This window comes from Clupea harengus, chromosome 20, assembly GCF_900700415.2.
Source record: "Clupea harengus chromosome 20, Ch_v2.0.2, whole genome shotgun sequence".
Lineage (NCBI taxonomy): Eukaryota > Metazoa > Chordata > Actinopteri > Clupeiformes > Clupeidae > Clupea > Clupea harengus.
This window is the reverse complement of record NC_045171.1, coordinates 2,726,925-2,751,991: the sequence shown is the minus strand read 5'-3', so window position 1 is coordinate 2,751,991 and position 25,067 is coordinate 2,726,925. Positions and strand designations below refer to the sequence as shown.

The following is a 25,067-nucleotide window of genomic DNA, read 5'->3' as shown; positions in this document are numbered from 1 at the left end:
TGCGCAACAAGGCCAGAAATGGGTACATTGTATATAAAATAACATGTGTATATGTCACGTAAAGACAAAGTCTGAAGATAAGGTGATTAGATAAGGCGATTGTTTGGAGCTGTATGGACACGGTTGCAAATGTATTATTGATCAAGCTCAATTTACATAATTCATCAAAAAAGCAAGCGCACTTGCAAGCAAGCAGAAATTGACAGTGTCTTCATTGTGTATAAAAATGCCAATAACAAAATGACTGATTTTGACGGACGGGACTGTAGATGTGGTCGTAATGTAAAAGGTATCAGCGAGTCATGGACAGAACGCAATGGAACCCGAGTTTGTTGAAGTGAAACAGCGGTGTAATTGATCCCAGCTGCTGGGGAGGGGATGAAAGCTATTCTCGTGGGATAGTCACGTGTCCTCGGGGAGTGCTTAGTTTTGGAACACATTGAGTAGGAGCACCGTCAACTGCGTAGTTGTAGTTTGGACATCCCTATAATAGTAAGCAGTCAAACGTCCTATTATGAAAGAACCGTCGTTGTGAAGCATCGTCAAACCTTTGAACTAGCAGAATGATACAGTTTAGTGTCAGCTAACCAGTTTCGCTTAACTTCTGCGCTCATCTCCATCGCTATCTTTACAGCCAGTGCAACGTTACTGTAGCTACCCAAGACAAACCAAGACAACAGAGGGGCGTCACGACCAGTCGAGGTAAGCTACTGTATTTCTCTAACAGTGTGTTCGAGTGTATTTAACGTTAACCCGGACATTTGTAAATGGTCTTTAAGTAGACATTTCGATACTTTTGAATGTGTTAAGGAGAACTGCTGAGACATTTTTTAAATACTGTACATGGTGTTCGCAAAGCATTTCGTTTCGGTTGAATGTAATGAAATGTGTATGAACGTTGTCATCACTGTACACCGCTACAGTAGTCCATACTACAGGGTGTTGCCGGGTAAAAAGTGCCGCGTCTTATTTTGAACCCAAACACAAACCATGTCTTTTAAAAAAAAACTACAATCAATAGGTCTGGTGAAACTGCATTACGAGCGACCGTTTTGATGCCGTTACAGTGTTTGCCATTGACATCACACTGTTGTTGCTCCCTGTGAGCACGTGCGGTGTGTCTCAAAACGTGCATGAGCTACAACATATCGTTACTACTCAGTTATTATGCATAGATGCCTCGTTTTTCTTCTGTGACAAGTCTGTACCATGGTAAAGTGAATGTGTGCATGGCTGCCCTTTTGACCATGTTCATATATCATTCATTTTCCGTAGAGAGATTTGTAATGACATTATACTGACCAGTAAACTTACCATGAGTTCTCTTTCGGCTGAACTCTGTACTTTCAACAGTGCAAGTATGACAGACTGGCGTAGTTTCTCTTCTTCTGTTTATCTCTCTCTCTCGCTTAGTTTTTCACCTGCCAGACTCAATTGTACTTGTGTCTGTCTGCGTTATGAACGGCTACCCCCACGAACAGTGTACGGTGTGGATAAAGTTCACCGCCCTTTACTGTACAGTTTTATACCTTCCTGTGCACAGAATATTTCTTTAAAAAAGACATTGGTTCCCTCTTATACCGAGCAACCTATGCATGCCAGAGAAACATGCCATAATCCATGGTAATGTATCTTTCAAATTATTGGAAAATCAATCGATATTAGCGGTGAAGTGTGTAGGTCCTTTTCATGCTGTTGCAGCCAGAGCTATGCTGTGTAACAGTCTGTGGGGTGCCGTCTCTTCCCGCTACATCCATCCTGTCAGCATCACTAAGCATCGGTTTTATGGATTTCTCGTGTGAGAGAGTGGGCAATGGTGAAACAGTGTGGTGGTTTATTATTTTTATTAGTTTCTGGCTGTTTGAACAGACTGTAAAAGGTGTTTAAAGGACCGTAACGAAGAGCTTGTAAATGGCCAATCGATGTGATGAGCCATTTGACTTAGAGTTCCATTAGAGGAGATGACTCTGATGACTGAGTCTGATATCACAGGGAAACAAACATGCACACATTGTATGGCACTAGGCCTTGAGGTGGTTGGTACTACAGGCAACATTTTTCAAGGTAATATATTCTGAACTTCACATTTAGAGTTTACATTTAAAACACAGTCTTTTAGATCAGCATTATGACAAGAAAGAGTTTGGCGGTGCACTTTTTGGTGGTATATATTCCAGAAATGAAAGACCACGTTTATCAAAGAGGTGTTCGTTTTGAATTTAGTTTCTCATGCTGGAGTGCACAAGGTACTCTATGAATTATTCATGTGTTAACTTGGCTCAGCCTCTCAGATGTTCACCACCTCAGCCAACATTTCCACCCTTCAAGAAGTCTCTCTTCCTGCCACGCAGTTTCGTCAGTGGTTAACTTCCATCGCCATCTATCCCACCTTTTGTGTACGGAGGCTGCCGTTGTTTGAATTTTAATGAGGCTGTTTAGAGTTCCTGCCTTGCCCAAGAGGAAGCACCCTGTATTAGGATGTCAGGTATCTGTCAGCAACTCTCCAGAGCACTGTTCTGGCCCAATGATGCATTTTAAGAGTCCCACTGGGCAGCGCTCAAGCAAGGAGCCTCTTAAAACAGCAGGCTGTCCTTGGTGTTGTTTCAGCTTGGCCTCTGTTGATGCTGGGCTGTTGGAGCTTCCTGCCCTTATTTAGTGAAATAGCTACCCCGGAATAACTGCCACATTCAGACCCCAAGGTGCTATTTTAGTGTGAGTGTAAAATGCACTCTCAAGCCAAATTGAGTGTTTAGGTTTTCTTTCTTTCCTTCTTTTTTTCTTTCCAAGTCCATTTATATGGCTACATATATCTCAAGTCCTACTTTGCACTTTCCCTTCTCCATTTAGTGTTCTTTAAAAGACCCAAACAGAGAACGAGAGAGACGGAGAGAGAGAGAGAGAGAGAGAGAGAGGGGAGAAAATATCCTTGATATGAGAAGCACATGAGGTAATTTTCTATGGGTGATTGGCTGTGTCAAATTTTGTATTTCTAGAAGGCTGTGCCGTTTCTATTCCTGTCTTTGGGATTGTAGTCCCACACAGGTTGCGGAGTGGCCGCGGGGCACATCCGCAGTGAGTGGCAGCAGGCTGTGTCTTAAGTCCCCAGCTGCCACGCCACAGATCCAGAAGGAAATGAGGTTGGAGTCCATCAATGTAGTTAGCTGCTCGTCAGGGGGCTAATATTCAATTAGAGGGTCCTAGGGCCGACGCTGTGCAGAGTTCCTTGGGCTTTGAACATGTGCAGCATCAATGCTGACAGATTAACTGCCATTTTAATAAACATCTCGTTCATCTGTTTTACGGTTATGGGATGGCGCATGAATTACCGGCAAATGTTCTGACGCGTAGGGTCGTGACCTTGTTTCTGTGATGTGGAAGTATTTTTAGATTGTTAGTTTAATTCTGAGGCATGCTGTTGAACTGGTGATAACAGCGCTCCGAGGTGTCATTTATCAATGCTGTACTATTATGTGTTTTCTCATAGGCTAGCTAGCTTATGTACTGGATTTTATCAGTTTAAAGTGGAAATTCTGTGTGTCCTGTGCTTGAGTTCTTGCCTTATGAAGAAGTGTTATGGTAGGGTTTATTTTTAGCATGGTGATTCAAACTCTCATTTTTGTTCCCAGTCCTGACTTATTCATTCAAATGTCACTGAATGGTGAAAACATGGAAAGCAGCGTAGAGCATCTGTGGAAGACTGTTGACCTGGGCATGCTGTCATGAAAGTTGACGTGATGTTTTTGTTTTGTTGCTACCACATTCTCTTCACTACCAGTGTAATGTCAGAATGATATTTTAGCTGCTTCACAATTTCCATGCTTTGGTGAGAACATGGACAGAGTTGATGACTGTTAACATAACCTGTGCATAATTAAAATGAGTGCACCATTCCCTTCCCCAACCCCAAAACAACATAAGTTTTATAAGTCCACAGAGGAAGGATGCCATTGATGAATTAAATCTCATCACTCTCAACAAGCTGCTGATCTCATTAAGCTGGTGTAGATGCTGCGCAAATAATGTAATGTAAACACCGAAAGCGACATCTTGAATTCTTCAGCTGAATTAATTAGCTTGCCACCAAACCCATTAGCCGCGATGCACATTAGTGTCATTTAGACGGATGCAAACGCTTCCTCCTGCCCGGGCCCTCGGAGCTTTGACGTTGTATTAGAGCGAGCACCTCTTCAGAGCTTTGCTGTGGTCCCCCAGTGAGCGCTGCATAACGGCGGGGTCGCGTCGCTACGAAGGTCTAGTACAGGGTCAGGGCAGGTCGCAAACATTCACAAATTCTTCGAGACCGTCAGTGCACCAGCAGCCTTCCATCACCAGTCCGGCAGCATACTTACACCCCCCCCACCCCTCCCCTCCCCTCCCCCAATCCAACACTAGCAGGGGTGAATGGCATGTCACATGGCTCCATAGATGTCCTACAGCCATAGAGCAAAGATACACACTGATGGTGGTCTCAGGGGTGAATGGCATGTCACGTGGCTCCATAGATGTCCTACAGCCATAGAGCAAAGATACACACCGATGGTGGTCTTTGCTGAAACGGCTAAACCAGCAGACACCAGCGTTCAATCAGTCTGTCAGCTGTCATCACAGCGAGCACATCCCAGCCACCTCTAAACAAATTCTAGATCACATTTCCTTAGCGGAGCAACTGTCCTCGATTCTGTTTTATCCTCCTCGACCCTTATTTATAGACAGGCCTGCTTGGTCTCATTCCCCAATGACTGCGTCTTGCTCGTCTTACGCCAGTGCAGTCCCTCGACACACTTGCTCACTAGCCCCCGGGGAATTCGGCTCCATTGTGTCAGTCTCATAGAAAGTCCACCGGCAGATTGAATCCTTTGGACAGCCTGTCACACATTCCACAGCAAAAGGGTCAGCGACGTCACCCGCATCTGACAAAAATAGCGTTGTGACGAGGAGCGCTGTGATACTCCCGCTGGGGCAGCTCAAACAATACACAATGCTCTTATTCTCCTCATGTTTTGTCTCCTGTGGTTGGCATGCCAAGCAACCCAGAGGGGTGGGGCAGGGGGCTGTGGAAGAAGCCTAGCATGAGGACCAGTGATTGCTTTCCCCCTCTTTGAACTACGGCAAGAGAAGGTGAATTCAGAACCACATAAAACAGAGAGCTGTGGATTCTGGATTCATCAGGTGTATTATTTAGAAAACTATAAATAAAGATCTAAGCCCCTTTTTCAGAAGTCAGTAGATAATGTTTTTAAATCCCAAATCCTTATTACAGTGTCCTTATTAAAGTGATGTGTATTGTGGTATGTATCACTACCTTTGAGTGACCCCAAACTTATTCTTAATCTCATTTAAGGTCAGCTTACTGCATCCCACCTACGGACACTTAATATTAAGTGTGGCCACATATTCTTTTAACAGTGTAAGAGGCCTGCAACAGCCAACAGATGGGGAAACATGGTTCATGCTGTAACAATGGCACTGATTCGAAGCAGTATCACTGAAAACACTGACATTAAAACCCCGGCAGTCTATTACTGAAAGGAGGGAAGTTGCCATGACAGCAGCTGCCAGTTTATTTGAAATAAAGGCTGCTATAGGGGAGTCCAATTGCTGTTGTATCCACTAGTATGTAGGATAATATCAACATAGTTTCATAGAATGCAAATGTATGTTCAAACTCAAAATAGGCAACCTGGTGATAGCAGGGATGATATATGGCTTTGGAAAACCACAGACTCTGCATCACTAGTAGGTTGTGTGTTGCTGTGCTGAAGTCAAAATGTTAAATACAAAAAAAATGGTGAATGCTAGAAAATCTTTCTGTTCGTATGAAAGGAATTTAGCATTTGGCCGGTGATGTCGGTGTCTATTTTCCCACCCTATACAGTAACTTCTCTTTAAGGCTGCCGTGTCTTCAGATGTCATGGGCAGAGGCAAAAGGGAAACTGGTAGGCAGAGGTAATGAAGAGAAATGTCTCACCCCATTTCTGTTGCTAAGCTCAGTATGACTGTTGTGCTGCCATCACTTAGATGTGAGGCATGATGGGATTGAAGTTTATTTCAAAACTGAAATCATGTCTCCAACAAATTGGAGGCTCTTTGTATAAAATTGGCTTTGTATTATTTCAACCCTGATTTTAATGACGTTTTCAGGCCAGGAATTTGAAGCTGTCTACGGTTTTCTCAGTGCTGCGATGCCAGTTTTTGCATAGCGCATGTAAAGGCATCTTTGATCATGGATGCTTCTGTATATTTTCTGCTGCAGAGTACAAGTGTAATTTGCGCTCAGTATATTCAACATGAATCTGACCTTGCCCAAGTGCTAATTACGCTAATGGATGGGGGAACAGTCTGTCATAAGCATATGGTGTTAGACATGAGGTCACCACTCTCATTTTGAATCTTTGCAATCACAAAAGAGCACCCATAAACTAATTGCAATGCCTTCCTCTGAGTAGTGTTACAAACCCGGTAAATGGGGGAAGGCTCTCGTTCAGAGAAGGACTAATTACGCTGTTCCCTTTTCCCACGAATCTCCAGCTGGTAATTTGCATCCCACGGCAGTTCACTTCCTGCGAAGGACTGATGGATTATAAGCGTCCTCGGTTGGGGAAGAGGTTACCAAGCATGTCAGTATATGTAATTACCATATGCCAACGCAGCCATTTAAGCCTCTCACCAAATTAGACATTAATGCTGCAGCTTTCATGTTCTCTAAACGCCCAGGCGAGTGTCTCTTGTCACTGTGTTGCCGTTCCTCTTCCCTCTCATCTGTGCGTCGCCATGTGAGGGCTTTCTGCGGTGACATCTGAGAAAGTCCCCATAATTAAGGGATTTGGCAAATGCCAGCATTGTCAGTCACGGGATGTGCAACGCGATGTGTTCAGGACAATGCAGCCAGTCTTTGGTTCTTCCACCCCTCAGCCATCCGTGAGGTTAGAACCAGTTTCGCCTAGAAGGGTTCCTCTCTTTTCCCATCCCCTCCCACCCCCACCCCCATCCCCACCCCCGCACCCCCTCCGTCCGTCTTGTGTGAGAAGTGTCTGCTTTCCAAACGCTCTCAGGTCAAACCGCATGGCTGAAGGCCACCGCTCGCGGATCACTGCGCTGTTTTATTCTCTCCCGGAGTGTAGGAGTTCCTCGCTGTGCTTTAAGAAACAAATGAAGGCCCGTATTGTTGCCGGGGCCGTCGTCCCGCAGCTGAGTTCCACCGCTGTGGAGAGGAAATCTATCCACGACCCCCAACAAAAGCACGGCCTCATACCTCAGAAGAAATCAGGCACGGATCCTGGGGAAACAAAAAAGGCTCTTTAAACATCCTGCTCCTTTCAGATGAAACGTGAAGCAAGATAAAAAATTGCATTCTCTGCGGGCTTTTTGTTGGTTTCTAAATGCATGGGAATTGACATTTCAAATATGAATGGACATTGGGCATTCCCACAGTGTTCTGTAAGAACATGAAAGCCTTGATTTAGCATAAGGGCACAAAGAGCATATGTCACATCATCATAATTTACTTTCTAACTTACCACAATGCAGTCGGTTAATCAGTGGTGGCTAGACATCTTCCTTTTCTAGGGACAGGCCCAAGATTGCATCTCTAAACCCCAGTATAGACTGCCCCTAAATGTTCAATGAAAATTGGCTAATTTCATTATTATTCGGACAGGGGTTTGATTTCAGATGACATAAAGGCTGCTCTACTAAGCCTCTGTTGCCTGTTTAAACTAATTGAATTTCACTGCCAATGTTGTCATAGCGTAGGTGGTGTAGGTGTAGACATGAGGTGTTTCTGAATTCTCGAAAACAAATTCAATCATTTTGACACTTTGTAAATAGGTACATAACATTAATATGTTGGAGGATGGTACAAGTGTCCCTGGTTTGCCTTTGACAATCTCTTCATGTTAGTTTAATCTGACAGTAAAACTCCCTTTGAAATATTAATACATATTTAACCCGTCTGTGCTTGTCAATTTGGCAATTCAGCTGACATCAAGCACTCAGCAGATTAGTCTTCCAGCTGTACTTTTTAGGATTCTGAATTATTCACATCCAGTGCCTGTCAGGTATAGTTCCTCATAGAGTTTGAAAGTGAAGTATACTAGTATTCTGTTTCCATGCGCGGTTGATGAACACAGGAGAGCCGAGTCCTACAGCTGCCATGCTGGCTCTACCTACACAAGCCCACATAGCCAGTGACCTTTCACCCCCACACCTACTCCTATACAATGCAGCAAAGGGAAGAGACAGCGGTGAAAGATTGACAGGAGATTGAAATGGAAGTATGAATGCCTGTGTGTTCTGTCAGTGTACCGCACAGTGGCCCTGTAAGGGGCCCACAGAATTTTGTGTGACCTTGCCAGATAACCGAAATGTTTTTTTTTTGCCATACCCAAGATTGCCGTGCAAGGCCCTTCCATTTAAACTGCTTTGGATGCAATCAACAGCATGAAGAGCTGCTCAAGTGGGTGTACTCAGTGAAGGTGCGCCTCATGGAAGGAGGGACACAGTAAAGAGCTTTTAGTGGCCCTCCTCTCCCTCTCTCTATTTGTGTGTGTGTGAGTGTGTGTGTGAGTGTGTGTGTGTGCTTGTGTGCTTGTGTGTGTGTGTGTGTGTGTGTGTGAGTGTGTGCTTGTGTGTGTGTGTTTGTTTGTGTGTGTGTGGGTGTGAGTGTGTGTGTGTGTGCTTGTGTGTGTGTGTGTGTGTGTGTGTGTGCTTGTGTGTGTGTGTGTGTGTGTGTGTGTGTGTGCGTGTGTGTGTGTGTGTGCTTTTGTGCTTGTGTGTGTGTTCGTGTGTGTGTGTGTGTGTGTGTGTGTGTGTGTGGGTGTGTTTGTGTGTGTGGGTGTCTGTGTGTTTCATGTTTTCCATTCCACAGCACCTTATCAGCAGCAGTCCATGTGAGCTACTACTTTGAAGGACATTGCAGGTTTCTGGCTTCCCTCTTAGTGCGGCCTTAAATCACTCCTGCAGGAAATTATGTAGAGCACTCATTGCCTCAGCATTGGGCTACTGTTATTACTCGGCTGTATGATTTCCTCTCTTTCAATATCATTTCCTAAGCCAAAGCCACTGGATGTCACCCGCGCAAAAGTGCTTTCCACAGCCGGGGCTGCCGTATTTTTCCGAGCGAAAGGCAATCACAGTGGCCCCCTCCGAGTGGACGGATGTGTGGCAGCGAAAGTAAGTGAGTGGGTGATGATGATTACTCTAATGCGCCTCGGCTTCAACGAGCTGTCACTCCGGGCGGGGGCGGGGGCGGGGCGGGGGGTGGCACTGAGTGGCAGGTACCTGCCGCAGTCCAAATAGCCCCCACCCACCCCCCCACCCCCAGGCTCATGCAGGGAGAGGAAGCATGCCCATTTTCATTATGGAGTTGATGTTTTCCCCCCACATCTGTTCGGCGTATTACTGTAGAGTGTTGCAGTCGCTTAGAAGGACACATGGGGCTCCTTGTGACGCACTTACATAAGAACCCCAGGAAGAGCAGGTGGTAAGCGTGTGTGTGTGTGTGTGTGTGTGAGAGCGCGTGTGTGTGTGTGTGTGTGTGTCTGTGTGTGTGTGTGTGTGTGTGTGTGTGTGTGAGAGCGTGTGTGTGTGTGTGTCTGTGTGTGTGTGTGTGTGTGTGTGTGTGTGTGTGTGTGTGTGTGTGTGTGTGAGCGCGTGTGTGTGCCTGTGTGGTTTAGCATGAGTTGTTGCTGGTCTGGTAGGTAAAGGGATAGCCCTGTGACAGGTGCTCTAGTTCTGCCAGTGAACCAGACACAGACCGCTTTTGACAAGACCACCGAACACCCTCCCCCATCCCCCTCCTCGTCCTCCTCCTCCTCCTCCTCCTCCCTCTCCTTCAGGGTTCATTTCCACTTTCACCCTAGCAACCCCCCCCCACCCACCAGCCCCGTCTCTGCAGCAGGGTCATAATGAGTTTCAGCAGGGCAACATTCTGCCGGCGCAGGCCTATCCAATTCCATCTGCGGGGGGAGAAACGGCACCTGAGGCACTTAGAGACACCAGCGGACGCTAATGCTACGCTAATGGTGTGCTCCGAGGCTCATCCGCAGCACTGCCCTGCTGGGTGGCCCATATGTGGGGACGGGACTGTAGCCCTAGTGTCGCCGTTTTAGGAGGGGTATGTGCATGTCTATGTCTCTCTCTCTCTCTCTCTCTCTCTCTCTCTCTCTCTCTCTCTCTCTCTCTCTCTCTGGGTTTCTGTACTGTATGTCTCTGTCACTCTCTCTCTGTGTTTCTGTACTGTATCTCTCTCTCGCTCTCTCTTTCTCTGTGTGTATGTTTGTGTGTACTGTATGTCTCTCTCTGTCTCTGTGTTTCTGTACTGTATCTCTCTCTCTCTCTCTCTCTCTCTCTCTTTCTCTCTCCCTCTGTATTTCTGTACTGTATCTCTCTCTCTCTCTCTCTGTCTTTGTGTGTGTATTGTATGTCTTTCTCTCTCTCTCTCTCTCTGTATGTTTCTGTGTGTGTTTGTGTGTACTGTATGTCTCTCTGTGTGTGTGTGTGTGTGTGTATTGTATGTCTCTCTCTCTATCCTCCTCTCTCTCTATCTCTCTCTGTGTATTGTATGTCTCTCTCTCTATCCTCCTCTCTCTCTATCTCGCTCTGTGTATTGTATGTCTCTCTATGCCCCCTCTCTGTGTGTGTGTGTGTTTGTGTTGTGAGGGTGTGGTAGAGTTATGGCACAGTGAGATGAAATGTCTGAAGAAGTGGGTGAGCATGTGATTGCTTCTATCCTGAGTGTGTGGGGGGGGGGGGAAGGGCAGACCAATGTTGCAAATAGATTACTTTGAATTTTACAAGACGCTCTCTGCTAAGCTACAATCTTGATCTTTTTCGACAGAACTTCCGTTTAATTTCTCCATGTCAGGCTTGAAAATCTGGAGTTAATATGCTGCTGTGAGTCTTGTCCCAAAATGACATGGTGCTGGACTAGACTACACTGCCAGTGTTCGCCTCAGCTGCCGTGCGTGCGTCAGGTACACTCAGGCGGTGTCATTGCCCTTCCAAACCAGGTGTTCACTTACTGTGCAGCTGCTCTGGTCATAGACCTTTCTGCAGTGAATATCTGACTGTGCTCTGAGGATTAGAGCGTTCCTGCTTGGCAATGGGCCAGAGGGGAAATTGATGTAACCTTTCACAGTCAGTTTTGTGTGAAATATGCGCTATTTACATGAATCTTCTTTCCTACGTAAGCAACAGGACCATCTTCTGTGTGTTCTTTGTGTTTTTGTGAGTCTTTTTGGCCCTCTGATTATGTCTAGTAAACATAGCTTTATCTTGCTTGGGCACTAGATGGCGCTGTAGATGCACCGTCCATGCTAACAGGAGGCAGCTCTGGACCAGAGATCTGTGCACTGCTTTTTCAGGCTCAGACAGTTCCTGACGTGGATATTTTATTAATCAGCTTGGTAAAAAAAAAATCTGCAGTGGGCTCCATGTCTGTATTTCAGCAAAATCTTGATAATTATCAATCAGCTAAGTGCTCAGAGAAAATGAGGGTCATTAGAGGGAGTGTCATGGAGGATGATCGTATTGCACAATTGTCACCATAGAGCACAGAGCGAATGTATAATTAAAACCTATTTACTCGGGCTGAAATCTCTACTAACAGACAATATGTCACGAGTCCATAATTCTTCACTTTGTGTTGTGGAATGTAGCATCATGCTTCACACATTTAGCTCTCCGAAATGTGGAGGCTTTTTATTCCTTTTATTAATATATTTATTTCCTTATTGAGTGATGCAATAGGTGGCCTGTCTGATGTCACAATAGGCCTTTTTCTTGTAATTAATATGAAACGCTGTCAGACAATATTGTGCTTTAAAGTTACACCACACACAGTTTGAAATCCACATGAAATAACCACAGATGGGCTTACGGTCAAGCTTTGAGATCTTGTATTTTAGCGGATGCTTAATGTCTCTATTGGTTGAGCAATGACAATACTGCCCGTGACTACTTCTCTCGCGGCCCGCACTCTTACACACACACACACACACGCACACACACACACACACACACACACACACACACACTACTTCTCTGGCGGCCCGCACGGCATTGCGGGTGGAACACGCAGCCGTGATCCATTTAAGCAGATTGTTCTCTTCCTGAGGAGCTGCGGGGGGAATGTGCTTTTTGCACGTTTCTGCTAATCTGCCCTCGACTGGGGATTAAGCCGCGCTGAAGGGACACGCTCTATCCTTCACCGCTAATACTGACAAGCAAGACCAACAGAGAACTTTGTCAGTCTTGCACAATTACACAAAGGTTTAACCAAATGTTAAAACGCCCCTAACTTCCACCCGCACCGAAGGGCACAGTCACATTTCCAGCATACTTCCACAGAGGTACATGTCTCTCATGTGACTTACTGTGTTTGGGTTGGCAAAGCATTGTGTAGATGAGGGCGCAGTGACATGAAATATGCTTGTATCTTGTTGACAGGGGTATCTGTCATTGGGGTGGAATGTGTTGCTGTCATGCATTCACTGGAATGAACGTGAGTGAACAGCAGCTGCAATCTTCCCTTCAAAACAATTAAAACCATTAGAAGGCATCACTGGGGCATTAGACTTAATCAGGGGTGTAAATCAGTATTAGTACAGCATGCTGCACCTTTATGTAGGTAGGATATGGTATGACTTAATCTAGGTCTCTGTCGGGAGTGTAGTTTTGGGAGTGATGCATTGTGGTTGAAAGCATTGCGTCCAGGTACGGCACGAGACAGTCGCCTCTGGGTTGAAGTTGCGTGCCAGACTCGAGCCAGGGATCGGATCATACCAAGGACTACATGAGGTGTGGAGCCGGCTGGGTGGTTGTTGTGCACTTGGACTGCGGGGAGTAAGAGGCTGGAAGTGAGCGTGGAGATAAAGCACTCCTAGGCGGTAGGCGGAGAGGGCCTTATGTGGATGGCTCTGAATAATGAAAGAGGATGGCGGCCTATCAGACACTTTAACCATTTATGTAAAGAGAGGGTTTTTTTCCTTCACTCGCCTCAGTATTTTGCTCCTTTCAAACACAGAGACCAGCAGACTCCTAGGTGAATTTGGAGCCGAGTCTGGGTGTGAATTAAACATATTCCTTTCCATTTACCTTGACCTTTATTCTCATGTATGAGGCAGTTAAGTGGGTGTGCTAAAGAGCCCGATGCTGGCATCTTTGAAATAATCCACTCTGGCTTTCATCGAGTGCACGACGGGAGAGCGCGTGTATTTTTCCAACACGCAAGTGCTGTCAAATGGAAAGGGGCTTTTTTTTCGAAGTGTAACATTCCAACTTCTGGGAGCGAAATCAGCCCTCTCGGATCGACTGGATGTGCCAGCTTGCGGGTTTGAAGACTGTACACTGAGACCCATTCTCTGCTCAGAAATATCTCCCCCCCCCCCTCTCGGATCGACTGGATGTGCCAGCTTGCGGGTTTGAAGACTGTACACTGAGACCCATTCTCTGCTCAGAAATATCTTTTTCCCCCCTCCAATGTGAGCCTGAACAAAGATGCCCTATGTGAGGACATCATTTTTATGGTGTGAGTGGAACACCCAGACTGGGCTGTTTTGTTTTGGTTTTTTCGTTTTGCACTGGCTGGCGGACCAGCTCCACACAAAGAGCTGGTTCATGTGCTGTGCTTTTGAGGTACCCGGGAAAGAAAGAAGTCAAATGAGCACCACTTGCTGCGCTGGTTTGTGGTCGCCTTGGGCTTTGTTTCTCAAAACATAAGCCACATACAGCTGGGAGAATACAGTTTCAGTTGTGCTGTTCACTGCACTCGGTATCCAGATCAAAGGCATTGCTTCAACCATTAACTTTCACATAAGAAAAAGCTCCTGTCTTTCCAATATGTGGCCTAATGCGGGGGAAAGCTCAACACATCAATCAGGAACTAACTCATGGTTTTATACACATATCCCTCTACCTCTAGTTGGACAGATACCAGTAATTGTTTGACCAATCTAAGCTGTATGTGTTTGTACTCACTCACAGCTACACCTCCCAAGAGGCCTCACAGAGATCTTGTCGTTTCTAGGAATAGCTCTCTTGCCTGCCAGAGTGCACTCTTCAGCACAATACGGCACAAAAGAGCTGAAGAAGAAACCTTGATAAGATGTGATGGCTTGAAAAACATTCCCTCCTCTCGGCCCGTGAACAACCCTCTGATCCTGCACCTCTGTCTACCTGTGCAAATGTACTCGCCAAGGCCTATCGAATGTTTCACGGATCACATTATTGTGTATTCTAAGAGCTGTCTTCTTATATTGCCAAGCTACTCATGGTGACGACGGTGACAGTGTTTATGTCCTATCGCTAACAAACCATCACAATAATGTGGCGAGCAGTGTCATAATGCATCAGGAAGCCCGCAGTACATTAAAGCGTGTTGCAGTAACAGTGTCCGCTTGTTTTATGCGGGTACGTACCTCCGAGGCAGAGCACATCACTGGGGAACGGCCCCGAGCTTGTGGCACGAGAAACACTGTTTCCACTGAGGTGTTAAAATCTGCCAGGCTGTTGCAAGACTCACTCCAACTTACCTGTGTTAGCGCGTTTAAAAGAAATGGGACAGGAGTTAAAAATAGATAGGCCTCCGTATCCCCCCCGTTTATAAGAGGGAAAACATTGCAACTGCACTCCGGAAGCCACTTAAGAACATCGTCTTGGACTCTCGGCTCTGATTGTGTGTGTGTGTGGTGATGCCGAGGACACACCGACAGCTCTTCACCGCAGGAGTGTGTCGTCATTCGGCAGAGGAGGAGAATGAAGGGGTGTGTGTGTAAAAAAAGAGTGTGTGTAAAGCTTTCACAGCACTAATGAGGCCAAGCACAACATTACAACCTCAATCTCCTTTTCCACAGGAAAATAAGGGCAGCAAAATGTTTGGCTCCTCATAAACTTGTGCATCATTATGCATTGTGTGTTGTGTGTGCGCGTGTGTGTGTGTGTGTTTGTGTTCTCACCATTGTTAGGCACCAGGAAGTTCAAGTTATCTCAGCCTTCGGGCTCCTCCCGCTCTCTATTGCAGTGGGATAAATACTGTCCCATACACAGCAGCTCCCCGCATCCTCACTCCATAAAGCAGCATGGGGTTAGCACCCCAGGCTAAAGCAGAAAATTACTCTGCAATAAGACAAAAATTCAGCAGCCCTATAAAACGAGGGCCCTGCTGAAATCATTTATCCGGTGCTTAAGCAGTATAGATGACTTCCATGGTGTTTCACACAAAACGGATTCCTCTCTTAAACCTTTGAAAGTGATTAGGCCATCCTGCCTCACTGTCAAGGGTAGGTTAAGCGTCCCGTGATAATGTACAGACATGGCGTTCAGGTCTCTGAAATTTGTATGAACCGCTGTCATGGAGTGTTGAGAAATCATCTGGATTCAAGGAAGCACAGAGTTACATTCATGCAGGATGTTCCGATATAAATATTCAAATATAAATGAGCGACCTCTGGATTACAGGGTGCTTCATTTTCTCCTAGTTGTGCCAGCAGTGACTTTTTATGCTTAACATTCTAGTTCTGACTTCAAAGAGAAGAAGACGCAATGTGACCCACAAGCGAGGCTGTCAGATAGGAATATATTATATAGCTATCGCACCTCTCACATCACGGTTGAACATGGCTCTTTGGCATCCCCAGACACATGCTGCCAAGCTGGGGGTGATAGTCTACTTGACAAAGGCCTTTCTAGCCATTCTAGAGTTACTTTGGTGTTGTGTACTGTGTGTGTGTGTGCGAGTGTGTGTGTGTGTATACGTGTGGGTGTGTATATGTCTGTGCCTTCATGAGACGCAGTGTGTGGACAGTGTGTGTGTATACGTGTGTGTGTGTATGTCTGTGCCTTCATGAGACGCAGTGTGTGGACAGTGTGTGTGTATACGTGTGTGTGTGTGTGTCTGTGCCTTCATGAGACGCAGTGTGTGGACAGTGTGTGTGTATACGTGTGTGCGTGTGTATATGTCTGTGCCTTCATGAGACGCAGTGGTGTGTGGACAGTGTGTGTGTATACGTGTGTGTGTGTGTGTCTGTGCCTTCATGAGACGCAGTGTGAGGACAGTGTGTGTGTATACGTGTGTGCGTGTGTATATGTCTGTGCCTTCATGAGACGCAGTGGTGTGTGGACAGTGTGTGTGTATACGTGTGTGTGTGTGTATATGTCTGTGCCTTCATGAGACGCAATGGTGTGTGGACAGTGTGTGTGTATACGTGTGTGTGTGTGTGTGTATATGTCTGTGCCTTCATGAGACGCAGTGGTGTGTGGACAGTGTGTGTGTATTCGTGTGTGTGTGTGTGTGTGTGTGTGTATGTCTGTGCCTTCATGAGACGCAGTGGTGTGTGGACAGTGTGTGTGTATACGTGTGTGTGTGTGTGTGTCTGTGCCTTCATGAGACGCAGTGGTGTGTGGACAGTGTGTGTGTATACGTGTGTGTGTGTGTGTGTATGTCTGTGCCTTCATGAGACGCAGTGGTGTGTGGACAGTGTGTGTGTATACGTGTGTGTGTGTGTATATGTCTGTGCCTTCATGAGACGCAGTGGTGTGTGGACAGTGTGTGTGTATACGCGTGTGTGTGTGTGTATGTCTGTGCCTTCATGAGACGCAGTGGTGTGTGGACAGTGTGTGTGTATACGTGTGTGTGTGTGTGTGTCTGTGCCTTCATGAGACGCAGTGGTGTGTGGACAGTGTGTGTGTATACGTGTGTGTGTGTGTATGTCTGTGCACTGCCTTCATGAGACGCAGTGGTGTGTGGACAGAGGTTATTTGTTGGTCCCATTGTCTCATCACCATTCCTCCTCTGTAAGCCTCTGGTGCCTGAGGCCTGGCAGGCACCTTTGAGCTAGTTTAACATACCGTGACATTTTAGATGTTAGATCCTCATCTCCAAAACTTTGATCCCAAAGTACTACTTGTGCTATTATTTAGCACAAACTCAGAGACAATACTTTGAGAGCAGTAAGAATGCCAATATTATAAATTCGGTTAGATCAACTGTAAACACAGTTTTCAAAAAACCTATTTTCAGAGGTGCTGAGATATTGTTTGCTACAAAGAGGTATTTAAAGCATTCGTCAGTTTAATGTAGTTTGGTTACTAAACTTCTGTAAGTTTGGAGTGACACTGTTTCTTTTGAAAGTCGATGGACTATATCATGCATATGGATGAGATAGGTGTTAATCACAGGTAAGTGCCCGTTCTCCACTGTCAAACGTAATGGCCCATCAGTCTGGAATGTCATTGTGGCCCCTACACGTTCATTTCGTAATGTAATTGTGATTTGTAAAATTGGAAAAGAAGGGGAAATAAAGGCCTTTTTGCTGTAATCCAAATCCAAACGATCAAATTTTTAATGCATAGAAGAAGCAAGCACATTGTGTTCCTGGAATAATAAAAAATGGAATGAACATAAAATGAACAATTAAAGTTGTTGGTCCGTAGAATGAGATTTATAATAATGATAACGCTTAGAGAAAAGTTGGCTCATGTTTACAAAATGAGTTGCTTTGGTCAGACATTGCTGGCTGCAGCATGTAGGGTAGTGTAGCATCTCGTACAGTTTTATGATTAAAAAAAACTAAAGCTGAAACTATGCTGTAGCCTATATTTTGTATGATAATTAATAATTAAAATAATTCAGCGTCTACTCTTGATGTGTGTGCCTTCTCTTTGAAGAGAGAAAATGTTTTAGTTTTGTGTAACTTTTACCTGTCTGTACCAATCACATGAGTTCCAGAGCTTAGATACGTTTTCTACCTAGCCTAAGCTATCACTTAGCTAATCAACAGCATATCAAGCTAAACACCTTAGACTATACAGACTACAGTACACAGGTGTCATAGTTATTTAAACGTACTCATCCAGTCCTCAGATAGGAAGTTGGTAGCTCATCAAGTTGTAGCTCCATATAACACCGTGGCTCATTGTCCTTTGAATTTGAAAGCTTGGTAAGAAGAAATACTCAATTTCTCTCCATATCTCTGTTTACACTGGCGCGGCGTGGACGCGTCTCGCATCTCCTTCGATTGAATTCCACATGTTCTATTTCCAGATGGCAAATATAGAGGGATGGGGAAATAGGGGATGAGGACAAACTGCTTCTGCATTTCCTCTGTTATCTTAAACCAGTCATTAATACCCTTGACAACTACTGCTAGCTGGACGCTGTCATTTGGCCTGTGTCGGTGCTTTAATCAAGTGCCAAAACGAATAGCAGATAAGCGTTTATACTTTATAGGCACAACTGTCCATAAATGTCACGTTCTGACACTGTTTTTGCTGTGAGACTGAGGTTTCTAAATGAAGATTATTTTCTGGGCAGACGATATTCGCAACTTGCAGCATAACATAACAGTCTTTCAGAAACTGTCCCTCCGTAAATGACTTTCCGGTTTTCATTATTGCTTTGCTTTACCATATTACCGGCTTCAACGGCTACATCAAATTCTTATCTGAAGTTGTGATACTTTTCTCTGCCCATTCATATTCATCTGTGTTTTTGGTGGTGCAAGCGCTTTAGATTAAAGGCTGCCATTTTCTTCTGCAAAGCAGACAGGTCGCAGCCCCTTTCAACTCAATGAAAAAGGAATCACGTGTCCACTTTTCTTGAAACTGCCGATACTCTTTTCGCTTTGAAAAGAGACATGTTTGCTTACATTTGCAGTTAAGTGACAACTAACAAAGAACAGCTCTGTTGGTTGCCTGGCAATGGTTAGCTCTTTTGATTTCATTTCTCTTGGCATCGCAGAGGGACCCGACCAGAGGGTTAATGAAGTGATCAATCTTCTATCAATTCATTTGTAACAACAAATACATTCCAACCTCTATCGAAGGAGCATGCAGATCCCGCCTTGGCGCATGAAATATTCAGCCTGTGAATAATGGTGATGTGGCCCCTACTGCCGACGTGTTAAAGGACATCCTCAGATGGACAGTATAGGGGGACATGTAAAACAGGTTGAGAGGACACATTTCCAGCCTCATCCCCTCAATCTCATCTTCTCTGTTTTGGTGTGCTGGATTGTTAAGGTGTTGAGGGACGAAAGAGTTGTTTGTGAAAGCTTGGCTTTAGCATTGTCGCGTCTTCAGCCTTCAGAATGTTAACCAGCCACGAACGACAGAAGCTGTGTTTCATGTGTAGCTATTTTAGGGACTTCATCGCTGTGGTTTCCACTGGACTTTTTATTGCGTTTGGCACCCTCCGAGAGTGTTGTGGTAAGGAGCGGCTCACAAACTGCTCTCCTTAGCATATCAAAAAGAACCCGTCAGATGCTTTTCCCCCATCTCAGTGTTCTTGCCAAATAACAAACATATTAATAATGTAAAGATTTGTGTTCGCATATTCAGTTCAGGCGATGCTTTTATCTTCAATGGGTCTATCGGTAATTAGGCTGGTCGTCAGACCAGTTCAATGAACAAGCAATCTACCCAAATCAAGTCTTCCTTGTGGAATGACCTCATGAGGGATTTTGTAACTCATTACTGTACCTTGATATTGAAATGCCTGAAAAATAGCACGTTTTTTGAGGAAAGATGAAACAAGCGAAATTGCTTTTAAATGCCATTGGAACCAGATGCTAAATCTAAATTAGGTTTATGTAACATAACATGACTGTAGATTAGGTAATCAAAACCGGATCGTATTTCATGTGAGGGGGGATTTAATAACGTTGTTTATCAACATGTTTACATGCACAATTCAAAGTCACAATCAAAACAGGAAATGAAAGTCCATGCATTTTATCCGTCAGTTACAATATATAAAAAAACAGAGTTGATGTTATGCTTTTCAATTACTGTGATCTTTCTTTGCTTAGTTGATATGAGCATGGAGTTCTCAGAACATGCGGTGATGTTTGCTGTGACAAACATAGAGTTAGAAACCATTGTGTTTAACATTGCTCTTTCGTACCACTCATCTACCATGGATTCTGCTTGTGTCAGCTACGTTGGCATTCATTAGCTGCACTACAGTGATGTCTGTGTAAAACCTCAGGCTTTCAGGAGGTGCTCAGATCTTGGGCAGGTTGGAAGAAAAGGCTGCCTGTATAGCTCTTAGTCTTTAGTGCAGAAAATCCTTCGGAGGAGCACCGTGCACGACATTCCCCTGTGTTTTGTAGCCAAGGGCCTCTGGGCCGGTAATTAAAAGTGCAGCGGACTGAGAAAGGCCAGCTCTCTCCCTCATTAAGGAGGAAGGTGAGGAGAGCCGAGGTGAGGGGAGGCAAGGTGGCGGCACAACCCTGCTCCAGAAACTCTGATTAAAATGAGCCAGCACTTCAGATACCGTTAGTGAGATGTAGTGACCGGTCACGTGTCTTGACGTGAGATGCGTTTTTTTGGGGGGTGGCCAGGGGAGTAGCTGATAGCTGTGTGATGTCACAGCCCAAGGTCATTTGTTGTGTGTGGTATCAGGGTAAGTGGAGTTGCACAATACTCGGTGCTCAGATCCAAGCTGCCGGACTTACTGCAGTGATTGTGGTATGGTGTTTGATTGAAACACATAAAATAGGTCGGCCTTTTAGTTGGGAGGCCTTTTTAGTGGAACACAAACAAAAAGGATATTGTGTTGATATACATAGAGCTTTACATAAGTATCCCTCGGGGTGGAGAATGTTGTTCATTTGCTGGTGGTGAGGTCATTGCAGGAAGTGCTCCATTGGTGTGTGAGTTAGCCGAAATGGACGCTGTGTGTAGCGGTTAGCTGATAATACTCTGTGTGCCTTGGCCGCGGAGTATACGCTGGGCTAATTTTAGACATACATGCAACACCCTGCAATGTTTCTGTCAGAGGTGTCATTTCCTTGGCCATTTTGCTCTGTACTGTACTGTACTTGACCATTTCCCCAGCGCTGTTAAGATCCATTTACTACAGTGTTGAGTGGGTGTGCAAATGCCATCGGTTGTGATGAAAACACAGTTGAATGAGAATTGGGAGATGCATCAAATAAATTAGCTATAACCACTGTATTTCTGACTGATAACTAGATAGCTTCTAAGCATGGTCAGCTCTCTCAGCAGTTTGTTAAGAAGCCAGACTGAATGGCTCAGGATGCTCTCAGGAGGGTTTAAAAGAAAGTCAACATATTGCCCGTTTTAACGCCTCTTCACACTCAAATGATCCACGTGCTTAAGACGACTGGAATCATGAATATAAGAGAAGGATATCTGCACAGGAAAAGTAATACTTGAAGATTATTTAAGGCAACGTTTCATTTATTTACCACTGGTATCCTGACATTTAATTTTCTTCCCCCCGCTTCTGAAAGATACAGCATGGCCTCCAGGAAGTTAGTCGCCAGCCAGGCCCAGTGATAAAATCAAACTAGGCAGCCTAATCTCATATAGTGGATATTTATCAGCCCTGCACCTCCTCATCCCTTACGAGCCAGTCGCTGTCAGCAACATTCAAAATTCATTACTTTACCACGACCATTTATCTGAATGGGATTCCTATTTGGCTTGCCTGTAGCTGTTGGCTACCTCTTGCAAGATTCGCTAATAAAACAGAGACCATATATCAGCTGATTTTGCCAGGATAACTGGGTTTTCAGTGGTGTTACTTAAAGAGCTGCGGTGTTGTGATTTGTCAAAAATGGCTCAGAAGGAACATTTCAAATCAATGGCTGTGTTTGAAATCCACACATGGCAGATCTGTCAAACCGTATCAAGTGTTCATTTTTATCTCGATGTGAAATGTTTTTTTTGTGTGTGTCTCTTTTTTAACCTCGTCTCAAAGCTGATCGGGTTCAAAGCTCGAAAATTGCACAGGCTTCAGAGATGTGTCTGGTTTTATCACGCGCTGGCCACTCGCACAAGGACATCACTCACCGTGGTTTCCGGTGGTGTCATCTCAGTGCTGGCCACACTCTATTTCTCCCCTTCCAGGCCCTGACGTGCCACGATGGCATCTGTGATCGCACGTGACGGGTGACGGAGACAAGCATGCGAGAGGGCTTGTTGGGAAAGTGGTGTGAGTGGGTGGAGGGCCAACGCTGGTCTTACTGAGCTGTACACTAGGGTGCCGATCACAGTTACACCCATTCAAAGCTCAGCAGTGAATATTCTAGACAGGACAAAAGCCCCTCAAAAGAACCTCAGTCTCTGTCATCTTCTCTCTTCCTGTTCTGTTTCTCTCTCTCTCACACACACACACACACACACACACACACACACACACACACACACACACACTTGCTCATTCTATGACGATACCACCATTTGTGTGAATAGGCCCTGAGTGTCTCATCAAAACCTTGTGTGTTTTTTGTGCCTTGGGTGTTTTCAGTGTGTGATGAATGTCTTCCACGGTCCATCCATGGATGTTTGTTCAGGGCGTTTACCCAGGGCCCGATCCTGTGAGCCTGGGCAGGATTCCACTCACGCCCAGCTGGATCTCGTGATGCCTGTCGGTAAACCAGGGACCTTCAGGAAGAGTGAGAGAGAGAGAGTGAGAGAGAGAGAGAGAGAGAGAGAGAGAGAGAGAGACGTACAGAATGAAGGGAGGAAGTGCTCATCCCTGTGCTGCTGACACATCTATTCCAGACAGCACGCCCCGCCCCGCTCGGCTACCTCGTCTCCGGGGAAACTCTGCGTTTGGCGTCCCTCCCCCTGCTGTGTTGACCTCTCATTTCCCCACACCTGTCTCTATTCATAGCCCAGCGCCTCCATTAGAACAGGGGGGAGCCCAGCGCATCACAGAGATTAGAGGGGCGTCGGGCTGTGTGTGTGTGTGTGTGTGTGTGTGTCTGTGCGTGTGTTTAGGGTTTTAATGATGGTTTCCTCACCGGGGGAAAAACGTCACCCAAAGGAGGGAGAGTAGGGGAAAACAGCTGTGTCCCCGCCGCCTACACACCACGTGCCTGGCTCATCATCAGCCAGATGACAGGCTTCGTCTACACACCACGTGCCTGGCTCATCATCAGCCAGATGACAGGCCTCGTCTACACACCACGTGCCTGGCTCATCATCAGCCAGATGACAGGCCTCGTATTGACAGCAGACAAAGATCAAGCTGCACGCTCTGAAACCAGCGCAGAGCAAACGGTGAGCCGCGATTGTGACCACAACAGACCTTCAGTCCAGCTCCTTAACTCTTAGATCACCCCCTCAACCAACAGACCTTCAGTCCAGCTCCTTAACTCGTAGATCACCCCCTCAACCAACAGACCTTCAGTCCAGCTCCTTAACTCTTAGATCACCCCCTCAACCAACAGACCTTCAGTCCAGCTCCTTAACTCGTAGATCACCCCCTCAACCAACAGACCTTCAGTCCAGCTCCTTAACTCTTAGATCACCCCCTCAACCAACAGACCTTCAGTCCAGCTCCTTAACTCTTAGATCACCCCCTCAACCAACAGACCTTCAGTCCAGCTCCTTAACTCGTAGATCACCCCCTCAACCAACAGACCTTCAGTCCAGCTCCTTAACTCGTAGATCACCCCCTCAACCAACAGACCTTCAGTCCAGCTCCTTAACTCTTAGATCACCCCCTCAACCAACAGACCTTCAGTCCAGCTCCTTAACTCTTAGATCACCCCCTCAACCACCAGACCTTCAGTCCAGCTCCTTAACTCGTAGATCACCCCCTCAACCACCAGACCTTCAGTCCAGCTCCTTAACTCGTAGATCACCCCCTCAACCACCAGACCTTCAGTCCGGCTCCACCGACCACCAAAGGACACCACTGAAGTTCACTGAACTGTCCGCCTGAATCCGGATCACTTTACACTGACATATGATCCCATCTGTGTTTGTTTGCCGGAAGTCTCCAGCCCTAAGTTGTTTTCAACCTGAACAAACCCTACCTTTATCCCTTTGAAGCGATTACTATCTGCAAGCTTGTCATTGAGCACTCAAATGGCTCGGCAAGCGTTTGAAGGCCAAATTGATACTTGGGAGACACAAAAGCCTCCCTGAGCAATTCAGCCTGACCGTGCGGAGCTGCCAACTGGCCTTTGTCTGCCGCTCAATGAGTGTGATTTGTTTAATGAAGTTGCTGGGCTTCAGAACGAACACTGGTCACTTCAAAGCTGGAGCGCTCCACATACAAAGGGAGCGAGTCTGGTTGCACACAGCTGCCATTGTGTGGATGAAACGCTATGGATTGTTTTTTTTCAAGTGGCCCCATAGATCCTTTGCAGTTGAAGCCTGTTTTTCTCTCTTTTTGATGAAATGGCGATATTTCAGGATTAATCTGACCAATTTACATGATCAGTCCAACTCGTTTGACATGACATTTGAGCCTAGTCTGTGGGTTGCTGCCTGTCATGCTGTTACATCTACACCTCAGTGTCTTCATCCAAAGCCATTACTTTGGCTATGTCTCCGTCATTGGAGCGGAGATATTTTTTGTTTGTTTACTCCGCAGTCTATTTATTTACCGCACAGTTGTGAAAAGATGTGGTGTGTGCCTGCAATGTTTGCTCCGCAGAGAACCGATATCATTAATTCTGATGAGCGGGGGAGACGGAGAAGACATCTCGGGCGGAGCTCGTGAGACGGGCTTTCCCATCAGCGTGGAGTCATTAAGCCTTACGGGGCCCACTACCTGCTCCATTCATCTTGTTTCCACGCTTGGACGAGAAACGGCAGACATGAATCGAAATAACAGCATCGTCCGCCTCCTCCTCCTCCTCCTCATCCTCCTCCTGGTCTCCTCCTCCAACCGTACACCACAGAGGCAGCAGAAATCCACATACAGACACCAGGCTGATTTCCCCACTGAGCCATTCGATGGCTGCAACGACTGCTTCAGCTCCAATCATGGGGATGGATGGGAGCCTGTCAGGCCAATGTGGGAGGGGGGGACTGGTGGACATGGGATTTAAAACATGCAAGAGAGAATGAGAGGGAGAGAGTGAGAAAGAGGAAATGTTTGTTTTCCTGTTTAAAGCAGTGGGCTATTCTGCATGCAGGGACAGTCATCAGTACCAGCACAACACAACTGCCCCTGGCACAGAAACACACTCCACCACCCTTGCTCCTCATTACATAAGAGTTACGTTAATCAGAGCTCTGCCATGCATAAATAAGCAGACAAAGAGCGAGGAGGAGGAAGAGGAGGAGGAAGAGAAGGCGGA

At 45.9% G+C, this 25,067-nt stretch overlaps 1 protein-coding gene across 2 annotated transcripts in view; it reads left to right on the top strand.

Annotated features, from left to right (window-relative positions):
* The first annotated feature begins 227 nt into the window (after nt 1-227).
* The window catches only part of mid2 (midline 2), a 106,130-nt gene continuing 81,290 nt past the window's right edge, over nt 228-25,067 (top strand). Inside the window, exon 1 of one of the 2 annotated variants that reach the window (XM_031557881.2) lies at nt 228-702. The gene's annotated coding sequence lies outside the window, so the exon portion shown is untranslated. Of the gene's footprint in view, nt 703-9,927; nt 10,115-25,067 lie in introns of those variants that run through there. The other variant, XM_031557880.2, reaches the window with a different exon arrangement.